The 25,181-nt window shown below is 45.9% G+C and overlaps 1 protein-coding gene across 4 annotated transcripts in view; it reads left to right on the top strand.

Annotated features, from left to right (window-relative positions):
- Positions 1–25,181, top strand: part of GPALPP1 (GPALPP motifs containing 1) — a 72,800-nt gene that overhangs the window by 29,723 nt on the left and 17,896 nt on the right. For 3 of the 4 annotated variants that reach the window (XR_008295576.1, XR_008295578.1, XR_008295579.1), the window contains 6 exons: positions 1,440–1,557; positions 2,094–2,149; positions 4,666–4,868; positions 13,973–14,269; positions 16,440–16,545; positions 24,317–24,418. The gene's annotated coding sequence lies outside the window, so the exon portion shown is untranslated. The remainder of the gene's footprint in view (positions 1–1,439; positions 1,558–2,093; positions 2,150–4,665; positions 4,869–13,972; positions 14,270–16,439; positions 16,546–24,316; positions 24,419–25,181) is intronic. The other variant, XR_008295580.1, reaches the window with a different exon arrangement.

Genomic DNA, 25,181 nt, shown 5'->3' with positions numbered 1-25,181 from the left:
GAGCTAAACCCTCCCCAACCACACAGACTTCAAAGTTGGGAGGGCAGTTCCCTAAAAGAGAATGAAGGTGCTGTAGCTGGAAACAAGGTAGCACACGCTACAAAGGCAGAAACATCTGATGCTTGCTTTAGCCCTCATCTGTTTTCATCCCCACCAATTTTCTAATGAGAAAACCAGTGGTCTGCCAAAATGGGATATCACCACCTACCTGTCAATTCTCCCCAGGTTATCAGTATTCGTGTCTGGCCATTGTGAATCTCCTTTTCATCAGCTATCGTCTAGTCCAGGCCTCAGGGTTATGAGTCTGTGTGGGGGGAAGCGTGGGGAGGGCGCATCCATGCACTGAAGGGCTTTAGAGATGCCTGCGACAGGTAAGGTTCCGCCCAGTAAGACAGCTCTGCGTGTCTCCTACTTACTGGCTTCCATCGAATCCTCTGGATAATACAATTCAATACACAATACAATTCAAAATGATTCATTTAGCCTTTTCTATTTACAAACAAGACGAGAAAAAAGAAAGAAATGAAAAAATGTGAGGAATTGCCAGCTTCAACCCAATCAATAACAAGGAAGCTTGCCTGACATTGCTGATTAATCCTGTATCTTGGATAGAAGGTGTTCAGTGTCTGGGGCAGCTTGTGAGAGGGGTTAAGCAAAGTTGGGGCCACAAACCCCCAACTCATAAAACGAGGTGGAGTCAAGAAGGGAGATGGGAGAGTCTCACATTCCTCTCCTGAGCTCTGGAGGTCTGGGTCTGGAGAAGTGCCAGGGGTAGTGGCTGCATCGCGGCCCCCAAAAGTCACAGCTACCCGGAGCATCAGAATGTGACTGGTTTGGAATAAGGGTCTTTGCCGATGTAATTAAACTCGGGATCTCAAGATGAGATCATCCTGGATTTAGGGTGGGTTCCATCCAACGACAGGTACCCTTCCTAGCGGAAGTGATACTCTCCACAAGCCAAGGAACTTTACAAGCCACCAGAAGTTGTAAGAGGCGAGGAACAATTCTCCCCTGGAGACTTCAGAGGCAGCGTGGCCCTGCTGACACCGTGATTTCGGACCTCTGGCCTGGGTTTTCTTTCTCTTACGTAGGTAACTATTTCTCAATGAGCTGTATTTGTACTGCCTCCCGAGCAGTTGCACTTCGATGGGGGCAGTAATCACATCAATTTAGGTGTTAATAACACAAATTATACTTTATTAGAGTATGAGCTTTGAATTCCCCGTTATAAAGCAGAAGAGGGTTCAGGAGTCGTTTAGACCGACGCACCGTGTAGCTGTAGCCAAAAGAACACATTTTTTTTTTTTTTAAAGCTCGTGGAGTACTGCATGACGTAAGAGAGAAAAGAGATACAAGAAAAAAAAAAAAAAGGAGGTGCTACATTTGGACAAACCCACCGTGTGCCTACCCAGAAAACGGTTTCTTGTTCTAATTTCTAGGCCTCAAGAAAAGACAGGAGAGAAGAGGGTCTAGAGAAGAACTGAATCGATTAACTCCTGACTACAAATATTGATCGAGCTTCCCATGGTGTGTGAGACATTGGTCTAGAGATACAAAGTAAGATGTGGTCCTCAATTTCACAGTCTCACAGGACAGACAGCACAGCTGTAATAGTGCAGGGCGGGGGGCACAGGACACAAATGCACGGGACACTGCGAGACCACAGAGGAGAGGCCCCCGACCTGCTGAGAGCAAGGGAGGGGGCACCAGGGTGCTGGAGTGTGGTGTTGCTGCTGTCCTGTGTGGGCCTAGGAGCGAGAGAGGCCAGTGTGAAAGGCAGGAGGCGTGGAGGGGAGGGGAAGGAAGAGTAAGTAACTCAGAGAAAATAATCCGGCAGAAAGGCTGGAGTGAAAGGGTGATGTATGGGACTGGCTTTGAAGAAACAGGAAGAGGAATCCCATGTCCTCCAAAGCAGAGAAAAGGAAATGAGGGTGGTTATGGATATATATATATATATCTCTAAGTGTTCAGGTAAAAGTTAAAAAGCTCAAGGAGATTATACCTAGCATACTCGATTTGCTGAGGGAGAAGTTTTCTGACCTTTTGGGGTGTTGGGAATCTGATGAACACTGTGGATATTTCACTTCTCACAGATTTTGACACAGAACTTCTGTGAACCAGCCTCTTGAATCCCTACCGTGGACTCCGGGTGAGCACCTGCCGTCTACCCAGATGAGACAGGCCGTTGGCTGGGAGGAAGGGGCCAGAGCCTGGGAGGTTTGGAACGAACACCGAGGGGCAAGTGAGAGGTACCTAAACAGAGGGGAGCAGAAAGCGAGATGGGCAGTAACATTGGTCCAGGCTGTGCTCTGAGCCTCCGAGAAGTGCAAGGAAGGTCCATGAGAGAACACTTGGTCGATAGACACAGATTCGCGACGGGGTGGCCAAGAAGAGGCTGACAAACTGGGAGCGAGGGCTACGCGAAGCTAAAAGGGAGGAGACCTCACACTATGCAAAAACCCTTTGAGAATCCAGAGCACACACTCCCCTGTCGGAGGTGGGCATACCAATGAGCTGTTTGGATCTGTCATAATGGTCCTAACCTCTTTGCCCCTTCATGGCCCCGTTGGTGCCTCCTCTGTACTTTCCTTTGCCACCTGCTCTTCCCCTCCACAGACAAACATTCTCAAGGCTCTCCCATTTTTTTTTAAATTTTTTTTTCAACGTTTATTTTTTATTTTGGGGACAGCGAGAGACAGAGCCTGAACGGGGGAGGGGCAGAGAGAGAGGGAGACACAGAATCGGAAACAGGCTCCAGGCTCTGAGCCATCAGCCCAGAGCCTAACGCGGGGCTCGAACTCACGGACCGCGAGATCGTGACCTGGCTGAAGTCAGACGCTTAACTGACTGCGCCACCCAGGCGCCCCGGCTCTCCCATTTTTAAAAATAAAACGGTAACAATGAAGCTTTCTTGGTTGGACAATGGGTTGGGAATGGGGTTAAAGCTCATCTGTCATAGAAAGTTCTGAAACAGACACAAATACAAAGAAGGCATTTCAAGTCAGTGAGAAAGAAAATAGATTACTCAGTAAGTGATGTTGAGACTCCTGGGTAGACATGTAGGGGGAGAATTGGGTTAGATCTCTGTCTCTCACTGTAGATCAAAACAAATTCCAGACAGATCATATATTTTATAATGTCAAAAAATGAAACCATAAAAGTACTGGAAGAAAATGTGAGAGAATTTACTTTTATAATCTCAGAATTGGATTGCCAAAAAATAAGTTAACACCCAGAAGCCTTAAAATAAAGCGCTGATAAATTGAACAATATTAAAAAAAAATTCTGTATAGAAAGCAGTCAAAAGACATATGAATATTTGCAACTCACATCGTAGACAAAAGCATAATTTCCTTAGCATTTGAATAACGGACAGAAGTCGATAAGAAACTCAACAATGGGGCGCCTGGGTGGCTCAGTCAGTTAAGCATTGGACTTCAGCTCGGTCATGATCTCATGGTTCGTGAGTTCGAGCCCCACTTCTCTCTCTCCCTCTCTCTGCCCCTCATGGGATTCTCTCTCTCTCCATCTCTCTCTCTGCCCCTTGCTCACTTGCACCCTCTCTCTCAAAAAAAAAGTAATTCAACAACAACAAAAAATCAACAAACCAACAAATAAATGGGCAACAAATATGAACACAATTCATAGAAATAAAATAGTTTAAGCTTAAATATATGAAGAGAAACTCAACCTTGCTCATAAAAAAGAAATGCAAATTAAAACTACGGTAAGAAGTCGCTTTTCAATTAATAGATTTGCAAAAGTAAAAAATATTAAAATACCCCGTTGGCAAGAGTGGTAGGAAATGTGTTCTCCACATTGCTAGAAGGATGTAAAGTGGTGTGGCCTTTTTGACAACTTGTGAATATTCATAAAAATTACATACAACAGAGGGACACAGTCGGTTAAGCGTCTGACTCTTGATTTCCGCTCAGGTCATGATCTCATGGTTCCTGAGATTGATCCCCAAATAGGGCTCTGCACCGTCAGTGCTTGAGATTCTCTCTCTCCCTCACTCTCTGCCCCTCCTCTGCTTGCTCTCTAAATAAATAAATGAACATTAAATTTTTTTTTAATTTTTTTTAATGTTTATTTATTTCTGAGAGCATGACAGAGCATGAGCAGGGAAGGAGCAGACAGAGAGGGAGACACAGAACCCGAAGCAGGCTCCAGGCTCTGAGCTGTCAGCACAGAGCCAGATGCGGGGCTCAAACCCACAAACTGTGAGATCATGACCTGAGCCATAGACGCTTAACCGACTCAACCACCCAGGTGCCCCAGAAACCCATATCCTTTTACTTCTGTGACCCTATTCCCTAGCTTTGTCTCCTACTGGTTATGCTTCATCTAAGTCACTCTATAGTATTAGGATGCAGCAAAGGTCAGAAGCCCAATTCAAATTAAGAGGCATTTGTGGGAGAAACTCCCCATCATTCAGAAGTAAACAGAGCTCAGGAAGGGTGAGGGTGCCTGCAATCAGCGTCTCCAGCCCTGCGGACTCTTTCTTTTCTAAGTCTGCTCCCCTATGAGTTTCTGTGTCATCAACCTCAGGCCCCACAGGCTGATCTTCTCCATGTGGAAAAGAGCGTGGCCATTAACAGTTTTGAATTGGACATCTCACAGCTTTAGCCACACCAAGAACACTGCCTCCTTCTTTCGTTTCAGCACGCAAATTGCCAGGGAGGACAAACTGGCTCTCCCCCATCTCCACTCCAGGCCCTGGCTACTGGAGCAGTTCATCACGGCTGGTGCCATGCTCTAGGCCGCGGCTGTGACTCACGTCAACCGCCTCCTCTCCCGTGACCCACAGATGTCACACGAAGGGAGATGGCCTGCGGGACCGTGCTGCAGAAATTGCCTGCTGGCAGGTGAGCATCTCAGGTAGCATCTCCTCCATATAAGCTTCCCAGGTCCACCTCTTGAAAGGCTTTGAGCTGTGCAAAACCTCAGTGCCCCCCGTGCATCAACACCTCCAGAAACTGACCTCAAGTGTGCTCCAAGATGGGGCGTCGGAGACCTAGTATGCTTGCTACATTTGGAAAGACGATTGTATTCTCCTGGGGTTCACCAAGAGACCTGCCTGCTTAGCCAGACAGAAGGTCTTTGTGTCTTAAGGGTGGACAGGAGACAAAGGAGCAGAAGGCTTGCCTTCCTGGTTGAAGGTTGTTTGAGCTTCGAGGGAGAGTGAGCCCTCATATTTGGATCCTGATATTGAAAGCTCAAGATCTGGGCCTTCTGATGGTCTTTACTTGGGGGGGTGAAGGGTGACTCAGCTATCTACCCTCTCCTTGGGGACAGGGAAAACGGAGTACTCCCCACCCTGTCCCCAGGCCAGGGTATATGAATGCTAGAGCTGGGTATTGAAATTAAAAGAAAAAAATTTTTTAATGTTTACTTATTTTTGACACAAAGAGAGCATGAGCAGGGGAGGGGCAGAGAGAGAGGGGGACGGGGATCCCAAGTGAGCTCCGCACTGACAGCAGCGAGCCGGACGCGAGTCTCGAACTCATGAACCACGAGATTATGACCTGAGCGGAAGTCGGTTGCTCAACTGACTGAGCCACCCAGGAGCCCCTGAAATTTAAAAATGTTTTATCTCCTAAAAGATAATAATTTCTAGGGAGGACTCAGGCTTGGCTTGGGTCAGCAGCCCACCCTTGGATCAATGAGCTGTAGCTGGAATGGAGGAGACACTTCTGTTCTAATCTGTGTTAGGTGCTCACTAGGCTGGATTGGTTTGAGGATGTCAATTCAAAATAACATGGCAGCTTCTTCAATAAACATGGGGGCGGGGGGGGCAGTTGTAGAAGAAGGACCAATGTTGAACAGTCAGTCCCATGTGTCCACTACAGGCCTTCACAGGTGTCTTTTTGTCTACTTCCCCCTTAAATACGGTTGTTCCTCATAGTTGTCCTCTCTTCCCATTCTGCTTATTCTCCTATGATTTTGTTTTTTGTCTAGATACCCATGACCCTCAAAGCTAAATCTCCAGGCAGACTGCTTTCTTTAATTCAAAATCCCCTGCTTGCTGGACATATCCATGTGATGCTCCTAGGCCCTACATGACCAAATAGAATTCATTATTGGCTTTAAATTGAAATATGCTTGTAGAAGCAAAGAATATCTCTGGGAGAATACACAAGAGACCAGTAGGTGTAGCTTCCATGCTCCAACCTCTCCTAGATTCCCTCTTTTTTTTTTTGAAAGAGAGAGAGAGAGAGCAGAAGAAAGGGAGAGAGAGAACCCCAAGCAGGCTCCTCACTGTCAGCATAGAGTCTGATGCAGGGCTCGAATTCACAAACTGTGAGATCATGACCTGAGTGGAAATGAAGAGTTGGACACTTAACTGACCGAGCCATCCAGGGACCCCTAGATTCCCTCTTTCTGTGAACAGGCACCACCATCAATGAAGTCTCCCGATCCAGACCCCAGGAGTCATTCTTGAACTTAGTTATGAACACAACAGCATTAGAACAACCTTTGTAATTCATAAATTGGATTATGTTTCTCCCCTACTTAAAGTCTTTCAATGACTCCCTAGCCTTCAGACTCAAGTGCCCTGTCTTCGGACTAGTTCACAAAGCCTCTGCTGCAGGTGGGGGTATGTCTGTGCCTCCCTCCCAGCCTCTTTTTGTGCATCTCTGCTCACTCACACACCCCACCTTCTGCCCAGGGAACAACCTGGTCCTTCCAAGAGGTGCCTACCAACTCAGCCAATGGTGCTGTGCTGGATTGACTCTACTACTGACACCTTCTCAGGTTTTCCCACCAGCACTGTCTTTGTACCTGCTTCTGACCACAGAGTAGCAAGCATATGAGCCCAGATAAAGGTGGGTGTTACTACATTTTGTACTCCAGTTTATTTTGAAGACAGAATCCCCTGCTTAATGGAATATTGTCTTTATTTCATCCTTCATCTTTGAGGGACCGGTTCTTTGAACATCCAGCTCAAAAAGGCGCTCCGGTTTCACAGCTTCCCCGGCTTCCCCAGCTGGTGGGTCCCTCCCTCTGTCATGGTCCCATTTGCTTTTTTATTACCAGGAGCTATTCACCTGTTTTGCCCCTTCCCCACACCGCATGGTGAACTCTGTGAAGGCAATATCCTCTTCTTTCTTAGTACTATTTCTAGGGCCTAGCCAAAACGTAATGGATACCCTGTAACTTTGTGAGAAGGAAGGAGAGAAGGATGGATATGTGAATCCATGGAGGAAGACAATTTTTCCTTCCTAGATACTAACAGGAAAACATTGGAGGGTGGCGGGGGGAGCGGTTCCTACAGGATAAGGTAGAGCTAGAAATGTTAGAGATGCCACAAGGAGGCACTAGAATTCCACCTGGGCTCCCTCTGTCAAGAAAAGCCAGCTCCAATGACAGTGTCTTGACCTGGACTGGTGCCTTGTAACAGATGCCTGCCTGGTTGAGCCAAAATGGTCCAAGAGAGATGATTCGAAATGAGGAGCATGGGGGAAATCAACACAAGAAGGCTACAGCGCTGTCATGGCAGAGAGATGAATTGGTCACTCTAAAGGGACTCTAATGTGGAAGAATTCCCCCTCCACCTCTGGCCAACGTCCCCTCTGCCCCCAGGGAGCCAGATCCAGACAAGAGCGTATTGTTCCCTTACCCCAGTTTTCCTCCTCCACTAATTAAGCAAAATGCTCAGGCTCATAATATAGGGATATCTTTCTACCGCCACAATAGGTCCCCATTGAATCCTTTCTTCCTCATTCAATGATAGATTGCAACTGTCGCAAATATTATTACCATTTCCCCCTTTCCTTCCCAAGAGGTCACTGAAACTTTCATCTCAGACCTTCGGACCCTAGATTTCTGCGTAGGCTGGCGAGAGAGGGAAAAAAAAAAATCCTTTGAAATTTCACATATATCTAACTCCTGCAAGGGACTGGGAAATGTAACCATGGAAACCAGAGCATGCCTGTAACCATGGAGACCCATTTAAACCAGCTGGGCCATTACCATCTAGAAGCTGGTGGGGCTTGGCTGTTAGAAGGATAGTTAATATGGTCGAGTGATTTCAATTGTTTAGGTGAGAATTTTACAGAAATTTTAAGCAATTTCTAGGTAGTGCCAATACTTTAAAATGTTCGAGAAAAAGCCTCTGTTAGACTAATTTCTAAAGGATCCTCCAAATGTCTTCTCCGCCCTCTTACCACACCTCCAGAGCCATCACTTAATCAGACATTCATTCAGCAAACACATGCTAATCACCATGGTATGCTGGGCACTCTGCTGGATCCCACCATATATGTATCCCAGATAATATACTCTGTCTGTTCCATCAGCTTTAATGCTGAGCCAAGTCCTTGAATAAAGGGTCTATTTATCAAAAGCCTTCTTTACCACAATGCATCAGAATTTGGCTTTGTGGGAAGGCTGGGTGGCTCAGTCAGTTAAGCACCAGAGTTCAGCTCAGGTCATGATCTCAAGGTTTGTGGGTTTGAGCCCCACATCAGGCTCTCTGCTTTCAGCGCTGAGCGCACTTCCTATCCTCTCTGTCCCTTGCTCGCTTTCTCTCTCTCAAAAATAAATGAACATTGGGCGCCTGGGTGGCCCAGTCAGTTAAGTGTCTGACCTCAGCTCAGGTCATGACCTCACAGTTCGTGAGTTTGAGCCCTGCGTTGGGCTGTCTGCTGTCAGCACGGACCCCGCTTCCGACCGATCCTCTGTCCCCCCCCTCTCTCTGCCCCTTCCCCACTTGCCCTCCCCCATAAATAAATAAATAAACAAACAAACACACATTGTGTTTCCAGTGAGATGTGAACTAGCCTTTTGTCACTTGGAGGAAACTTCCACTAGCCATTGTCACAGAAGTGCTTCACAAAGCCAGATCCTTCTGTCTGTCCTATGTCTTTTGTTCTTGCCCTGCACCACGGATAACCCCATCGCTGCCTGGCAACCACAGCTTCTAGAGCCTGGTGACAGTTTGGTTTGTGAGCTGCTTCGTGGTGTGTTTTGTACCCCATTGTGGTTAAAAGACAGAGCTGGAGTCAAATCACTTGTTCCTGCCAGCTTACCGGTGTGTGACCCTAGGCAAGTCACTGGAATTCTCGGAACCTCAAGCGTGCTCTCTAGGAACAGAAGACAAAGCCTGTCCCTTTAGGTTGTTTGGGGACAAGGTCACACAGGCTAACAGTTTTATCTCCTGGTCTTAGCTGCCTCCCCCAGTATCACTCAGCAAACTTTTAAACTTTCACGTTCTTCGGTCCCTATTTTACTCAACAGCTGGTCCAAATCTTTACAACCTCCAACCGTGCACCAGAGACCTTTTGGCTCAGCAGATAGCGATGGTGACAATGACAGCAGTAACAACAGCTGTTACACGCCGCCTGTTGTACACCTGTTCTAAGCCCTTCGCATATTGTAACTCATTTGATTCTCACAGCAATCCATTGCGGATTCTTGTCCTATCCGTTAGGCAGATGAGGAAACTGAGGCACATGGTGTTTGGGCGTTTGCTTCTCAGGGTCATAAGCTAGTGAACGGCAGGAAGAGAACGTGAACTCCAGCCGTGCCTCCGGAGTCTGCCCTCTCCACCATTATGTGGTAGCTGCCCTCTCTCCAGTGACTGTGTCAAGCTCTGGCTCACTGGGAATAGAGTCCATGGGCACAGACCTCAGATGTCTCCTGTTCAACCCCTGCACTCGCCACACTACCCACATCTTCCTCAGCACCTGTCCCGACAGCCTTCCTCAATGTTTCTGAGGAAAGGATCAGCCTTCCTCTAATCGTCCACCCGCCCCGCCTCAAGTTCCTTGCTCCCCTGATTATTCCCCTTTTCCTGACCCCCAATCCTTCCTCTCATCTGGCGCTTGCCTCTCAGTGGGTGGGTCAGTCCAAGGCTCTCTTATCTTATTAGCAAAAAAAGAAAATGTGTCTCTCTCTGCTTGTCATCCTCTCCTTATACAGCCAAGCTCCTGGAAAGTTTCTACCTCATCTAGGCTTCCTGACTCAACACTCTACTGAAACTGCTCTCCCAGTGGCCTCTCCAACTTCTAGAATAAAGCACCTTGTTAAGGTGCTGATCCTGTTCATCCCTTGTTATATTCCTTACATCTGGAGGTCTTTAACCTCTGTCACCTCTCTCTGGGGACTGTCCATGTCATGTCTGTATATTTAGCCATAACTTTTTCTGAATCTCAGAGCAGTTAATGAAAATGAAGGTGGATCATTGTGACCTAGAGGATCCTCAGGCTCCTCATGGTCGACGGCCCACTGCCATCCACCCAGGAGGCCATCCCCAAACCGGAAGTCGTCCTCCAGTCCTCGCCTCTCACCCATCTCACCAGGACCTCTTACATGTATATCTTAAATATCTCTTCTTTCTGTTCCTCGTCTCATCCCCTCCACCATTGCCTTGGGCCGGGTCCTCATCCTTCGCCGCCATATTAAAGTCACCTCCCTACCTTATGCCTCAAGTATAATGATATCAGCAAGGTCTTTCTAATATCAATCCATTGCTCAAAGTTCCTCAAGGATCCTCAATGACAACGTAATGAAAACGAATTCCTTATGCCTAACAAGGGAGGCCCTTCATGACCCTTCCTCTCTCCAATCTCATCGGTTGTCTCTCTGCGCCCCTAACCTCTGCCTTTCTAGCTCTGTGGCTACAATTCTGAACTCCAAATGTAGTAATGGCCCCAGGCATTTCACGCACACTTCCTTGCTTGGCGCATTCCACCCCTTCTTTCTAGAACTGCTTTCTCAATTTGTTTATCACCACCATCAACATGAGAAAGCACCTGCCAAATGCTGTCAATAACTGAACAAAAAGAGTTGACCATGCAGCAGACTAGCGCCACAGGGATGCATTAGTACAGACACCCATGTGTATGACCTAACCCAGTGGCACAGAGACATCCCCAATTCACATACCAGGTGACGGGTTGTACTTGATGATTTCTAGGGTCTCTTCAAATTCTGACATTCTGTGAACAAAGGCATGAAACCAAGACATCCAGTCAAATCAACCACCACACGAGCGCCTATTATGTGCAAGTTGTTTCACTAAATGCTATCATAAGTGGGTAAGAATAAACCCCAATATTTAGATCAAAGATAAATCTAATTAAAGGCCGGCCATTTACATGTGAGATTGGGGTGGTCAAACAGGGAAAGACAAAGGAGGGAGCTCATTCCAGTGTTCGGCTAACACTTGTTAGGGCCCAGCTCCGCCAGGTTCCATGTCAGGAGCTGGGGCATAACAACAAAACCATGTGCTTGCTGCCCTCAGTGCCTGGCCTCATGAGGCAGACAGACATCCAGCCATCAAACGCAAAAGGTAGGGGGGAAATGGTGTGATTGCTTCTTCCTAGAGAGAGAGAGAGAGAACACAGGATGGGGCATAGACCGGAAATAAATTCCCCAGGCGTGGCATTTGGTATGGCTCTTAAGGGGCTAATGAGTTTTTTCAAGTGGGGAAGGGAGAGTTCCACAGCAAGAGAACAGAATGAACAGAAGAAGCACATAGAGTTCGCAGCTGTGGCGCCTTGGAAACCATTGATTTTCTCCAGGACGCGCACAGCAACAGCTGAGCAACTTGCTCCGAACTCCAGGGGCTCCTCCTCCGGGGCCCGAGTGGAGGGGTAGCGTGTAGTCCTGTGTGGCTGGAGAACACAACATTGGTTGCAAAGCAGGGAAATACAGCAGGGTCACAAAAAAGCCAACACAAATTTCTCGGGTATGCAGAAGGAAAAGCAATTTTGAATTTAATCTCTCACTGATCTAGCCTTCCTTCTCTGCCCTACCCACACCTTTGCCAAGAACAGAAGTAACTTAGTAGCTAATACAATAATTTCACCATCCATGTAGGTAACATGTGTCTCTCAGTGGCTCACCTTGCCCTCTGCTTCTCTATCCAACAGAGCGCTGAGGGCTATGGTTTTTACAACCCCATGATGTCCAAAAAGAGTTGGGGTCTTTTTTTTTTAATTTTTTGATACATTGATTTATTTTTGAGAGACAGAGAGAGATAGAACACAAGTGAGGGAGGGGCAGAGAGAGAAGGAGACACAGAATCCGAAGCAGGCTCCAGGCTCTGAGCTGTCAGCACAGAGCCCGACGCGGGGCTCGAACCCACAAACTGCAAGATCATGACCTGAGCTGAAGTCGGACGCTCAACTGACTGAGCCACCCTGGCGCCCCAAGAGTTGGGGTCTTAAGAAGCTATGATAGCACCTCTTTCCCCTTGGGTGCTGCCTGCCATGCTGACATTTGAGGCTGAAAGTCCATGGTTACTCTGGTCTAACTTAGCTGGACCCAGCCAGCCAGCAGCACTCTCGACTCTGGGCCCCCCACACTCAGAGGTCTGGGATTTCCAATCAAGTCTGGCTTGGGTGCCCTTCCCTACACAGGTCTTCGCTGTAGAACAACCTCCTCACCACATCTTGAGCTCCTCAGCTAAACTCTACATTTCACCTGTGCCACACTGGAATCAAGGACATCTCTGGCCATTAACTCTCAGAGATCCCCTCTCCTTAAGCAAGATGAATAGTTGCACCCAGGAGCAATTCAAAATATTTACATTTCTTAAATGTTTGTTTACTTATTTTGAGAGAGAGAGAGAGAGCATGAGCAGGGGAGGGGCAGAGAGAGAGGAAGAGAGAGAATCCCAAGGAGAGATGTCAACACAGAGCCGGATGCGGGGCTCAATCCCACGAACCATGAGATCATGACCTGAGCCAAAACCAAGAGTCAGACGTTCAACTGACTGAGCCACACAGGCGCCCCGCAACTCAAAATATTTCAAAGCCCTTGAAGAGATATCTGCACCCTCATGTTCATAGCGTTTTTCACTACAGCCAAGATGTGGAAGGGACCCAAGTGTCCATGGATGGATGAATGAATAAGGAAAATGTGGTATGTACATACAATGGCATGTAATTCAGCCTTTAAAAGGAAGAAGATCCTGTCAGGTGCTGCAAAATGAATAAACATTTAGGGTATTGTGCTAAGTAAGACAAATGCAAAAGGACAAATACTCTAGGTTTCTACTTACACGAGCTCTCTAGAGCAGTCAGATTCACAGAAACAGAAAGGGGCTGGAGGAAGAAGGAAAAGGGGAATTTTCTTTAATAGATACAGAGTTTCAGATTTGCAAGACTAGTAAATTCTGGAGATCTGCTGTACAACGATGTGAGTACTTAATACTACGGAACTACACTTAAAAAGGTTAAGATGCTAGGGGCACCTGGGTGGCTCAGTCATTAAGCGTCCGACTTCGGCTCAGGTCATGATCTCACGGTTTGTGAGCTCGAGCCCCACGTCGGGCTCTGTGCTGACACCTCAGAGCCTGGAGCCTGCTTCCGATTCTGTGTCTCCCTCTCTCTCTGCTCCTCCCCTGTTTGCCCTGTCTCTCAATAATAAATAAACGTTAAAAAAAATTTTTTTTTTAAAAAGGCTAAGATGCTAAATTTTATGTTATGTGGGGTTTTTTTTAACCACAGTAAAAAACCCCAAAATATTTTTAAAAATTTAATGTTTATTTATTTTTGAGAGAGAGACACACACAAAGCACAAATGGGGGAGGGGGCAAGAGAGAGAGAGAGAGAGAGAGAGGGAGACACAGAATCCCCAAGCAGGCTTTACCAGGAACGGTGAGATCATGACCTGAGCCAAAGTCGGATGCTTAACCAACTGAGCCATGCAGGTGCTCCCAAACCAAACCATTTTAAAAACCAGTAAAGCATAAGCACCACACAATCCAAATGGACACTGGTGTTTACTAACCGGATCAGGCAATCAGAATGGGCTGTGAACCACCAGGACAGCTCCACCAGCGCAGACTGGCACAGGAGCACCCTCGAAGGCCTCCGGCCCCCGCAACTTACCTACATTCCATCTCCGGTCCAAACCCGTTCCCGCCCACCCTCCTCTCCTATCTCCCGCTCCTCTTGTTCTCCTCTCCATAATTTCTCATGCCTGAGAAGACTTTTCTTTCATTTATCGCTCATAGTTTTTAGGTGCAAGGCACAGAACCAACTCTGGCAGAGTGAAGGGGCAAAGGGACTCATCAGAAGGCACTGGAGACCCGGCAGGATCCCTGGGAGAGCCAGAACCAGGCGCTGAGGCTCTGCAGTGGGGAACAAGGCTCACAACAAGGCTTTAGAAACACTGCTGTTGCTATGGACACTGGACCCCGCAGGTTCCTCCACTGACAACACTGGACACCGTATGCAGCCAAGGTCCCTGTCATCACCCAACACCAGAACACCTGCTTCTTCCAAGTCCCAGCTTCCTAATCAATGTCAAGGTACATGTGTATATCTGACTGGCACATGCCTCACTTATATTCAAGGGAAGCTAGGAAAGCAAGTATCTGTGATAGTCTCGTTTCTTTTTTTAAAGTTTATTTATTTATTTTGGAGAGACACAGAGAGAGCACAAGCAGGGGAGGGGCAGAGACAGAGGGGGACAGAGGATCCGCAGCGGGCCTCTGCTCTCTGACAGCAGAGAGCCCAGTGCAGCGCTTGAACCCACAAACCGTGAGATCATGACCTGAGCTGAAGTCAGAGGCTTAACCCACTGAGTCACCCAGGCGCCCTGTGTCTGATATTTTCTGATTCCATAGTGGGTGTGGTCTCTGGTCAAAGAGAGAAAAGGGCTTCAAAGTTTGTACAGTCAGTATGACTATCATGCTATAGACTCCCCTCACATCTTATTTTCCTACTTTATGGTATTATTTGCCTCTCTGTCCTGGAAATTAGGCTTGCCAGGCTTAGCAAATAAAAATACAAGATGCCCAGTTAAATTTGAATTTCAGATAAACAAATAATTTTTTAGTGTCAGTATGTCCCGTACAGTATTTGGAACACATTTATGTTTAAAAACTTTTCGGGGCGCCTGGGTGGCTCAGTCAGTTAAGCGGCTGACTTCGGCTCAGGTCACGATCTCGTGGTCCGTGAGTTTGAGCCCCGCGTCGGGCTCTGGGCTGATGGCTCAGAGCCTGGAGCCTGCTTCCGATTCTGTGTCTCCCTCTCTCTCTGCCCCTCCCCCATTCATGTTCTGTCTCTCTCTGTCTCAAAAATAAATAAAAAGTTTAAAAAAAAATTTAAAAAAAAAAACTTTTCATCGTTAGCCTGAAATTTAACAGGGCAACCTGCATTTTATCTAGCAACCGTCCTTGGGGTTCTTTTCTATATGACCCTACACTTTGCTACACTATACCAGGGCCTGGTTCCTAGGTACGCTAAAGATGTTAGCGTGCAAAATCCATATTCAAGACAGGCCTGACTGCCTAATCCTGGTTTTAAATGCCAAAAAATGGAAATTACCCAGCCTTTCTCTTTGCACCCATAACAGATTTTCATCTCCTTCAAATCAGATACATGCCTAGAACCAACTAAGGGGAAAATTATGTCCTTGGGAAAGCAAAGGAGAGAAGCACATTAATATTCTAAAAACAATCACCCTGTTGCAGTAAGAAAAGGTGGAGTAAGCAGTGCAGAAAGATGGGCTCTCTCAAATTCTAGGACCTCAAGCTGACTCTGACTCACATTTAACAGGGCTTTAATAGGAGGTGAAACTATAAAGCAATGAAACTGGTCTTCATGTGCTGTGTATGGAAATGCGTCTTGTGACTCAATGATTACTGCAGCTCTCACCTCCCACGTGGCAAGGTGGATCCGTTACCCAACTGTCAATTTGTTCCTTTGATGTGCAAAGGCAAATGATTTTCAAAGCCACCACATTTCCATTTCCATATATTACAGAAAATTACGGGACGATTTTGTAACGTTACCTAAAATCATAGATAACGCAAATAAGGGGCACAACTTCGTCAAATTCTTCTAAAGCAACACACACAAAGCTCATTCACTTGGGTCTCACTGAAAGAAAAAATGAGACCTTCCCAAACCAATGTCAGCTTTGTCTGGGCTGCCAGCTGAACCACAGTGGGATAGTTCCAAGCCCCCCAAAAATAAATGGTGTGTCTGAGGGCTGATGCACATGTTACAATATATTTTACTAGCCAGCCTGGGTCCTTGGGAAGAGAACTGATTTACATATTTGCTTAAATTAAACCTTTTTGTGATTCCTCTATTTCGGAGTTTTTTGCACGTTGTTCCGTCCTCCTCGAACCCTCTTCCTTGCTTCTTCTAGTGAATCCCTTAGACCTCTGCCTCGGGAAAAAGTCAATCTTCTGACCCCTCAGACGGGATCAGGACTCCTCTTTATAGTTTCCCAGTTTGCTCTACCATTGTATCACAGTTTATTAGGATATAGTTCTGAGAGTTGGGGGGTAGTGTCTTATCTCCTTGTCTTCCTCAGCAATGACAGTTTTAGCTGCTCATATACCAGCCCCAGACCATTTTTCCCAGCCTCCCTTGCAGCTAGGTGTGGCCATGTGACTAGCATCTAAGCTAATAGGAAAAGTTCACCTTCGAGTGAAGTCTCCCCTCTCCTTTTTCTCTCTCTCACAGGCTGGAAGGCAAGTAGGTGAATGGTCTTCACCCTTGCAGGGATAAATGGATGAAAAGAACTTGAGTCTCCATCACCAAGAGCCATCAGACCAGCCCTCGACTGACGGTCAGGGTTATTACTTGAGAAGTTAAACTATTTTCTTATTTAAGTCACTGTTTTGTGTCTCTTATTAAAGCAGCTAGCTATAACCAGCAAATGCAGAGTTGAACCCAGGGCCACGTGACCCCAGAGACCAAAACCTGAACCACCACAATATGATGTTTTTTGTTTTTTTCTTTAAATGTTTATTTAGTTTTGAAAGAGAGAGAGAGAGAACACACACACATGAGCAGGGAGGGGCAGAGAGAAAGGGGGACAGAGGATCCAAAGCAGGCCCCCCGCTGAGAGCAGTGAGCCCAATGCGGGGCTCAAACTCACAAACTGTGAGATCGTGACCCGAGCCAAAGTCTGCTCAACAGACTGAGCCACCCAGGCACCACAACAACATGGTGTTTTTCCACACCACCCACATACCTTATAATCATCTATCATACACCTTATGGTATATATCACAGATCATATAGTGGAACACTTTGACAGAGGTGGTTCTCACTTCCTGAATTTATATTAGATCCCAAAGTGAATAAAAGATGGGACTGTATTTTTTTTTTTAATGTTTTTATTTATTTTTGAGACAGAGACAGACAGGGCATGAGCAGGGGAGGGGCAGAGAGAGAGGGAGACACAGAATCCGAAGCAGGCTCCAGGCTCTGAGCTGTCAGCACAGAGCCCGATGCGGGGCTTGAACTCACGGACCGCGAGATCATGACCTGAGCCGAAGTCGGACGCTTAACCGACTGAGCCACCCAGGCGCCCCAAAAGATGGTACTTTAAAAGACTATAGATAAGCAATTTGGCTCCCCACATGCCAGGCAGCAGGCCATTCCTCCAGTTAGGAGAGACGGGAAAGCCAGCCACGACCAAGAGTCTTCATGTCTCTTACGGGTCAATATTGCCTAAGGCTGTCTTGTCCCTCTGCCATTAACATGAGTTGATGGCCTCAGAGGTGAAGAACCCTTACCCAGGGAGGAGACTAGTTAGCTTTGACTGCATAATTTTGAACTTAATTTTTTTCTACGCCACACATAACTTTATGTAAATGCAAATCGTATGTGCTTTTATCATCTCTACTTTGTTTCCTCCTTCCTGTCTTCTTCTTCCTCCCCTCCGACACCAGACAGTCCCACAACAACTCACCCGACAACTATGCGTGCTCTCATATTTTCCTCCATGCTCACCAAATTGGAAATAGAGATTTGAAGGGCTTTTTAACTTTTTTTTTTCCTTGCAAAAGTGGAATATGTGTGTGTACATTATAGACACTTTTCTGCACCGTTCTCTTCTCACTCAACAACGCTTCATGGAAATCTCTCCAAGTCCGTTGATTTAGATTTAATTCAGCCTTGTTAATGCTGGATAATAACCGATGGTGTTGTATACTATAAATTATTCAGTCACGGGCTTTGTTTCCAGCTTTTTGTCACAGCAAGGAATGCTGCAGTAGCATCCATGTACATGTGTCTCCATGAACTTGTGGTTTTGCCTCTGTGGGATATTCCCAGGTATAGGCTTTCAAAAGATATATGAATTTTTAATTTTAATGAGTATTGTTTTCAGTTGCAATTGCTCGCTTCCCTAGAGCCATCTTTTTTTTCCCTCCCCTCCCTACAGGTCTCTTTCCCCACTTGCCTGTTATATCCTTCCTTTCTTTTATTTTCTGTAACTAAAAGGCTGACGTGTTTATTTTAGGTCAAATCTAATAGGCTAAAATGTAAACTACTTGTGCTAATCTACGAAAATACAATAAGTATTATTTCTAAAATTCATCAGCATATTAAAAGGCTCAAAAGGGAGAATCCCTCCTCTGCAAGGGACAGAGTGATTAAGAATGTAGCTATAGGTATGGGCCGCCTGGGTGGCTCAGTTGGTTGGCTGAGCATCTGACTCTTGATTTTGGCTCAGTTGGTTGGTTGAGCATCTGACTCTTGATTTTGGCTCAGTTGGTTGGTTGAGCGTCTGACTCTTGATTTTGGCTCAGTTGGTTGGTTGAGCGTCTGACTTTTGATTTTGGCTCAGGTCATGAGATAGAGGCTTGAATCAGACTCCACCCTGAATGTCAAGCCTGCTTGGGATTCCCTCTCTCCCTCTCTCTCTGCCCCCCACCCCCTGCTCTCTCTTTCTCTCTTTCTCAAAATAAATAAATAAGCTTAAAAAAAAAAAAAGAATGTGGCTCTAGGTATGTAACGTGATACTCATTTTTCCTCTCTTTCTATATTTAATCAAGATACGTGTTCACAAATGCCAAAGTACTATGACAGCTAAATATTATCAGTAGCAAACTAAGCAGTAATCTGCCAATGTTTCTTAGGTAATTCGTTATATGGGGTATTGCTTTCCTAAGGCATAACCTGCCCCCCAAATCCCACTCCCAGGACTATTAATGCCTTTGACAAGTATTTGTGAAGTTACTGCTACACGCTAGGCACTGTGCTAAATCATGGGCACATAGCAGTGAATAAGATCCTACTGGGACAAGATCCCACTCTTACAGAGCTTATCTTCTACCTGAAGAGAAAGATGTCAAACAACTAATTACACATGTGTTTGGATAATATTTTTTTAAGTTTTTATTTATTCATTTAAGTAATCTCTACACCCAATGTGGGGCTCGAACTCACAACCCCAAGATCAAGGGTCACATGCTCTTCCCATTGAGTCAGCCAGGGGCCTCTGAATAATATTTTTATTCTGATAAAATATGCATAACATAAAAATTATTTAAGCCACTATATTGTGTCTCTTATTAAAGTTGCCTGTATCCAATGAATACAGATTTAAACATTTTTAGGTATACAGTTCAGTGGCATTAGGTACATCCATATGGCTGTGCAACCGTCAGCAACTTCCAGCTCCAAGTAACTCTTTTCATCTTGCAAAACTGTAACTCTGTACTCATTAACTACTAACCCCATCCCCTCCTCCCCAGCCCTTGGCAACCACCATCCTGCTTTTTGTCTCTATGGATTTGAGCGCACTCGTGTAAGTGCATCATACAGTGTGTCTTTTTGTGAGTGGCTTACTTCACTTATTATAATCCTGTCAAGGTTCATCTAGGTTGTAGCATGTGACAGAATTGCCGTTTTTTTTAAGGCTAAACAAATCTTATTCTCTGAACAGACCATATTGTGTTTATCTGTTCAGTAATGGACACCTGTGTTGCTTCCACCTTTGGATACTTTTAAACTTTGTTTTCTTGTCTTCTCTTTTTAAACTTTCCTTTCCCCTTTCCTTTCCTTCCCTTCCCTTCCCTTCCCTTCCCTTCCCTTCCCTTCCCTTCCCTTCCCTTCCCTTCCCTTTCCCCTTTCCTTTCCTTTCCTTTCCTTTCTAAGAAGCTTAAGCTTCTCACTAGACTGGTAAAGATTGGAAAATTATTTCTCCCACATAACTTTGACTACTCATTCCCAGACAGAGTAAATGTGTGTGTGTGTGTGTGTGTGTGTGTGTGTGTGTGTGTGTGTGAATACTATTTTAAAAATATTAACCAGGGGGCACTTGGGTGGCTCAGTCAGTTAAGTGTCCGACTCTTCGTTTTGGCTCAGGTCATGATCTCACAGTTCATGAGTTTGAGCCCCACGTCAGCTCTGTGCTAACGGCTCAGAGCCTGGAGCCTGCTAAGGATTCTGTGTCTCCCTCTCTCTCTGCCCCTCCCCTGCTGTCACTCTGTCTCTCTCCATCTCTCAAAAATGAATAAACATTAAAATAAATAATAATAAAAGAAATAAAATAGTGAAACTGTGTTCATTGTCCCAGAGGAGGTGTGGCAGGGCAAAAAGCTTTTCCAAGGGTTTCTCTGGCTGCTGTTGCCCAAGAACCTAGGTACTTAAGGAAATAGAACCAGATAGGACTCTAGGTATCTTAACAGTCAGCTTCATGGACAGATAACAGTAAGACAAAATGTCACCCTCTAATAACTTCTTTTCCTCCTCTTCTCCCTTCAACTACAGAAACTTACTCCTGGGGGGCCTGGGTGGCTCAGTCGGTTAGGCGTCCGACTTCGGCTCAGGTCAAGATCTCACGGTTTGTGGGTTTGAGCCTCATGTTGGGCTCTGTGCTGACAGCTCAGAGCCTGGAGCCTGCTTCGGATTCTGTCTCTCTCTTCAGATTCTGTTCCTCCCCCACTCATGCTCTGTCTCTCAAAAATAAACGAACGTTTAAAAAAACTTTTTTAAAGAGAAACTTAATCCTACATCTCTATAGAACCCTTTGCAACCCCAAATTGACTGAAATTATATTTCTACCACCATGGTTGAATGTACAAATTAAATTACATTTCTTGCTCACCTAAGCTGTGGACTAGGATCTCTGCACAGTGAATGGTGTAATTATGGTGCTGTTACATGCTGTCAGAGAAGGGCTATTTTCTAGCTCCAAACTCATATCCAATGAGATTCTAGGACAGGGACCTCATATGGGGGCGGGGGGGCAGCAGATGAGCAGGGTGGGCTCCCTTAAATTTGAGCTAAGATCTCAAGGATGAACATGAAGCAACTTGACCAAGGCTATGGGCCAGGAAGTGGCGTCTTACCTTCAGTGCTGCTGGCCCACAACATTCCCGTGTCCTCTTCCTCAAAAAGCAGGCCCCACCTTTGCTTTGTTACCAGGGAAACTTGTCCAGGACTCCCCCTTGCCATAACCCTATTTTCCCCATTCTTTTTTATTTTTAATGTTTATTTTTGAGAGAGAGAGAGAGAGAGAGAGAGTGAGAGAGAATGTGCAGGGGAGGGGCAGAGAGAGAGAGGGAGACACAGAATCCAAAGCAGGCTCCAGGCTCTGAGCTGGCAGCACAGAGCCCAACACAGGGCTCGAACCCACAAACTGCAAGATCATGACCTGAACTGAAGTCATACACTCAACCAACTGAGCCACCAAAGCGCCCCCTAATTCTTATTAGTATTGCTGAGGCATCCGAAACTCCATGTGGACGTAGTCATTTTCTAGGAGCTTTAAATTTTTTTTTTTAATATTTTTATTTGTTTTTGAGACAGAGAGAAACAGAGCATGAGCAGGGGAGGGGCAGAGAGAAAGGGAGACACAGAATCCGAAGCAGGCTCCAGGCTCTGAGCTGTCAGCACAGAGCCCAACGCGGGACCTGAACTCACGGTCTGTGAGATCATGACCTGAGCCAAAGTCGGACGCCCAACCAACTGAGCCACCCAGGCGCCCCTTTAGGAGCTTTATATTGAGAATTCTGTAGACATTTTAAGATACTATCTTAGTGATCTTTGCAGCTTATCTTCTTTATTTTTTTAATTTTTTTTTTTTTTTTACGTTTTTATTTATTGTTGAGACAGAGAGAGACAGAGCATGAACGGGGGAGGGGCAGAGAGAGAGGGAGACACAGAATCGGAAACAGGCTCCAGGCTCCGAGCCATCCGCCCAGAGCCCGACACGGGGCTTGAACTCACGGACCGCGAGATGGTGACCTGAGCTGAAGTCGGACGCTCAACCGACTGAGCCACCCAGGCGCCCCTGCAGCTTATCTTCTGAACATCTGAGCATTCTTCATACAGCACAGGCATTATCAGCTCACATGTGTTTTTCCTAGCAATCTTCATATTCAATCCTAACACTCTATCCCTTATCAGAGAACCGTCATGTTGAGAAGCAAATAAAAGAAAATTATTTTTCCCCACATCATTAATTACTCCATTTTTAAGCAGACACAAACACTTTTCCTCTTTGGATTTGGGAACAGCTACTATGGTGGCCAGCTGGGACTCCTGGGGGCTTTAAGAGCGTTGATCATCACCAGACTAAAGCTTTGTTCTTTTTTAGACTTTTCATAAGACCAAATTAAAGGCCCACTCAGATATCTTTCCCCTAGTTAGAATAGGCACAAAATTTGGTGACGAATTTCTCATATACCCACCAGTGATTCTTTTTTTCCAGTTACTTTAATTTTAGTCAATTTCTACTGAAATATAAGCAAATTACAATTTATTTAGTCTAAATCTATTTTCTAGCTCCAAACTCATAACCAATTATCTATTACATCTCCCTTAAATATCTCACGGGCATCTAAAGAGGAAAAAAAGGGGCACGTGGGGGGCTCAGTCAGTTGAGCGTCCAACTTCGGCTCAGGTCATTATCTCGTGGTCGGTGAGTTCCAACCCCGTGTCAGGCTCTGTGCTGACAGCTCAGAGCCTGGAGCCCACTTTGGATTCTGCGTCACTGTCTTTCTCTGCCCCTTCCCTGCTCGCCCTCGGTCTCTCTCTCTCTTTCAAAAATAAATAAATGTTAAAAAAATTTTTTTTTTTTTAATTAAAAGGAAACAACATTTCTACACTCAGGATTCTGACACCAAATGCGTGGGGTTTTCTCCACACCCAGAACTTTCCTAATTCTCTATGGACACCAGCTAAGTGTCCTACAACTCAATTCAGATCTGACACTCTCTATCCAGAGTGAGCCTCCGATGCCACAGGTTAAGGGCTGCCCCACAAGGCTGCTCCCTCCTCAGACACCAAACAAAAGTTCTAGGCTGCTACCTGTACTTCTGACTGAGGGATTCTCCTGACCCTCTTCTCAGGTTTGATGACCGGCCAGAATGGTTTGCAGAACTCAGAGAGACATTTCACTGTTCGCTCTTACTGGCTTGGTGTGGAGGGATACAACCCAGGAACAGCCAAAGGGACGAGATGCATAGGACATGGTGTGGGGGAGGAATGTATGGGGGCAGAGGTTCGGGGCCCTCTCTGGGCATGCCAGCCTCTCAGTATCTCCCTGTACTTACTCACCAGCCCAGAAGCTCTCCGAATCCTGTTGTTCAGGGTTTTTTCTGGAGGCCTCATTGCATTGGCGTGATTGATTAATTCTTTTTTTTTTTCAGGGGTGTACAGGGAGCTTTGAAAGTTCCAACCCTCTGGCAATCAGCCCCCGTCCTCTACATGTTATTGTGAATAACCTCCTCTCACCCTATGACTCAGGAAGCTACAAGGGTTTTAGAAGCTCTGTGCCAGGAACTGGGAGGAGAGACCAAATGTGTATTTCTTTTTATGTCACAACATCTCAAGGTAATCATGTCCCAAACTGAAGATTCGTGTTCTCCCAAAATTGTTTTTAAATGTTTATTTCTTTTGAGAGAGAGAGGGAGCGCACGCTCACCAGCAGGGCAGAGAGAGGGGGAAGGAGGATCTGAACTGGGCTCTGTGATGGGGTGCCTGGGTGGCTCAGTCGGTTAAGCGGCTCAGGTCATGATCTCGCGGTCCGTGAGTTCGAGCCCCGCGTCGGGATCTGTGCCAACAGCTCAGAGCCTGGAGCCTGTTTCAGATTCTGTGTCTCCTTCTCTCGGACCCTCCCCCATTCATGCTCTGTCTCTGTCTCAAAAATAAATAAATGTTAAAAAAAAATTGAAGTGGGCTCTGTGCTGACAGCAGAGAGCCCAATGCAGAGCCTGAACTCATGAACCGTGAGATCATGACCTGAGCCAAAGTCAGATGCTTAACCCACTGAGCCACCCAGGCACCCTTCCTTCTCCCCAAATTACTCAGTATTGTCAATATCCACCCACCCAGTATTATCTGGACCCTGGGAGGCATTTCCACACACCATCCTTCTGGTCTAGAAAGCTTCTCCCTACTCAATACCTGATTGGCTTCCCTCATCTTTCAGACTTCAGCTGAAATGTCACTTTGTCAAAGAAGCCTGCCCTTTCCTGATCTAAAGACCCTTTCCCAGTCTAAATGATATTCTCACATGTTCCCTACACTTCTTGATAGTACTTATCTCAGTTTTTAATAATGTTTGATGATGATTTGTTTATTCTCTGGCTCCACAGCTAGTATGAAGTTGTGAAGATACCGTAGTTCTGACTCTTCCTATGAGTGCCCAGCACAGCACCTGCTGCTAAGTGGCCACCCTGTGTTTGCTGGAAAAATGAGTAAGTTGTCTATATATATATCTGCATTTAAAAAAAAATTTTTTTTTAATGTTTATTTATTTTTGAGAGGGAGACACAGAGCATGAGCGGGGAAGAGGCAGAGAGAGAGGGAGACACAGAATCCGAAGCAGGCTCCAGGATCTGAGCTATCAGCACAGAGCCCAACACGGGGCTCGAACCCACAAACCGTGAGATCATGACCTGAGCCAAAGTCAGATGCTTAACCAACTGAGCCACCCACACGCCCCTATATCTGTGTTTTTTAAAGTAAACCCCCCAGAAATTGTTCTCCTAGATGATAATATATGTTTCCTCCCAGAATGGTTGTGTGGTCAAATAAATTTGATAAATAACGAGTTAACGTTAAGCAGGTTTCTATACTGCAGGATTTCACAGACTCTATAACTTTTACACAACATTATGAATATAGTACTTCAGAGGGGAAATGAATATGAGGTTTCTCCAGCAAGTCAAATTGTAGAACCCTTATTTCACAGACTGTCTTTCAAGATGAGTGTTCTGTGGACCATATCAGGGGAAGTTCTAGCAAACAGTAGTTTACCTTAATAAATATTCTTTTTAGGGGCACCTGAGTGGCTCAGTCGGTTAAGCGTCCGACTTGAGCTCAAGTCATGATCTCACTGTTCGTGAGTTCGAGCCCACGTTGGGCTCTACCCTGAAAGCATGGAGTCTGCTTGTGATTTCTCTCTCCCTCCCTCTCTCTCTGCCCCTCCCCAGCTTGCTCTCTCTCTCTCAAAAAATA

Source organism: Acinonyx jubatus, chromosome A1, assembly GCF_027475565.1.
Source record: "Acinonyx jubatus isolate Ajub_Pintada_27869175 chromosome A1, VMU_Ajub_asm_v1.0, whole genome shotgun sequence".
Classification (NCBI taxonomy): Eukaryota; Metazoa; Chordata; class Mammalia; order Carnivora; family Felidae; genus Acinonyx; species Acinonyx jubatus.
The sequence above is the reverse complement of the archived record's forward strand: the minus strand, read 5'-3'. Positions and strand labels throughout refer to the sequence as shown.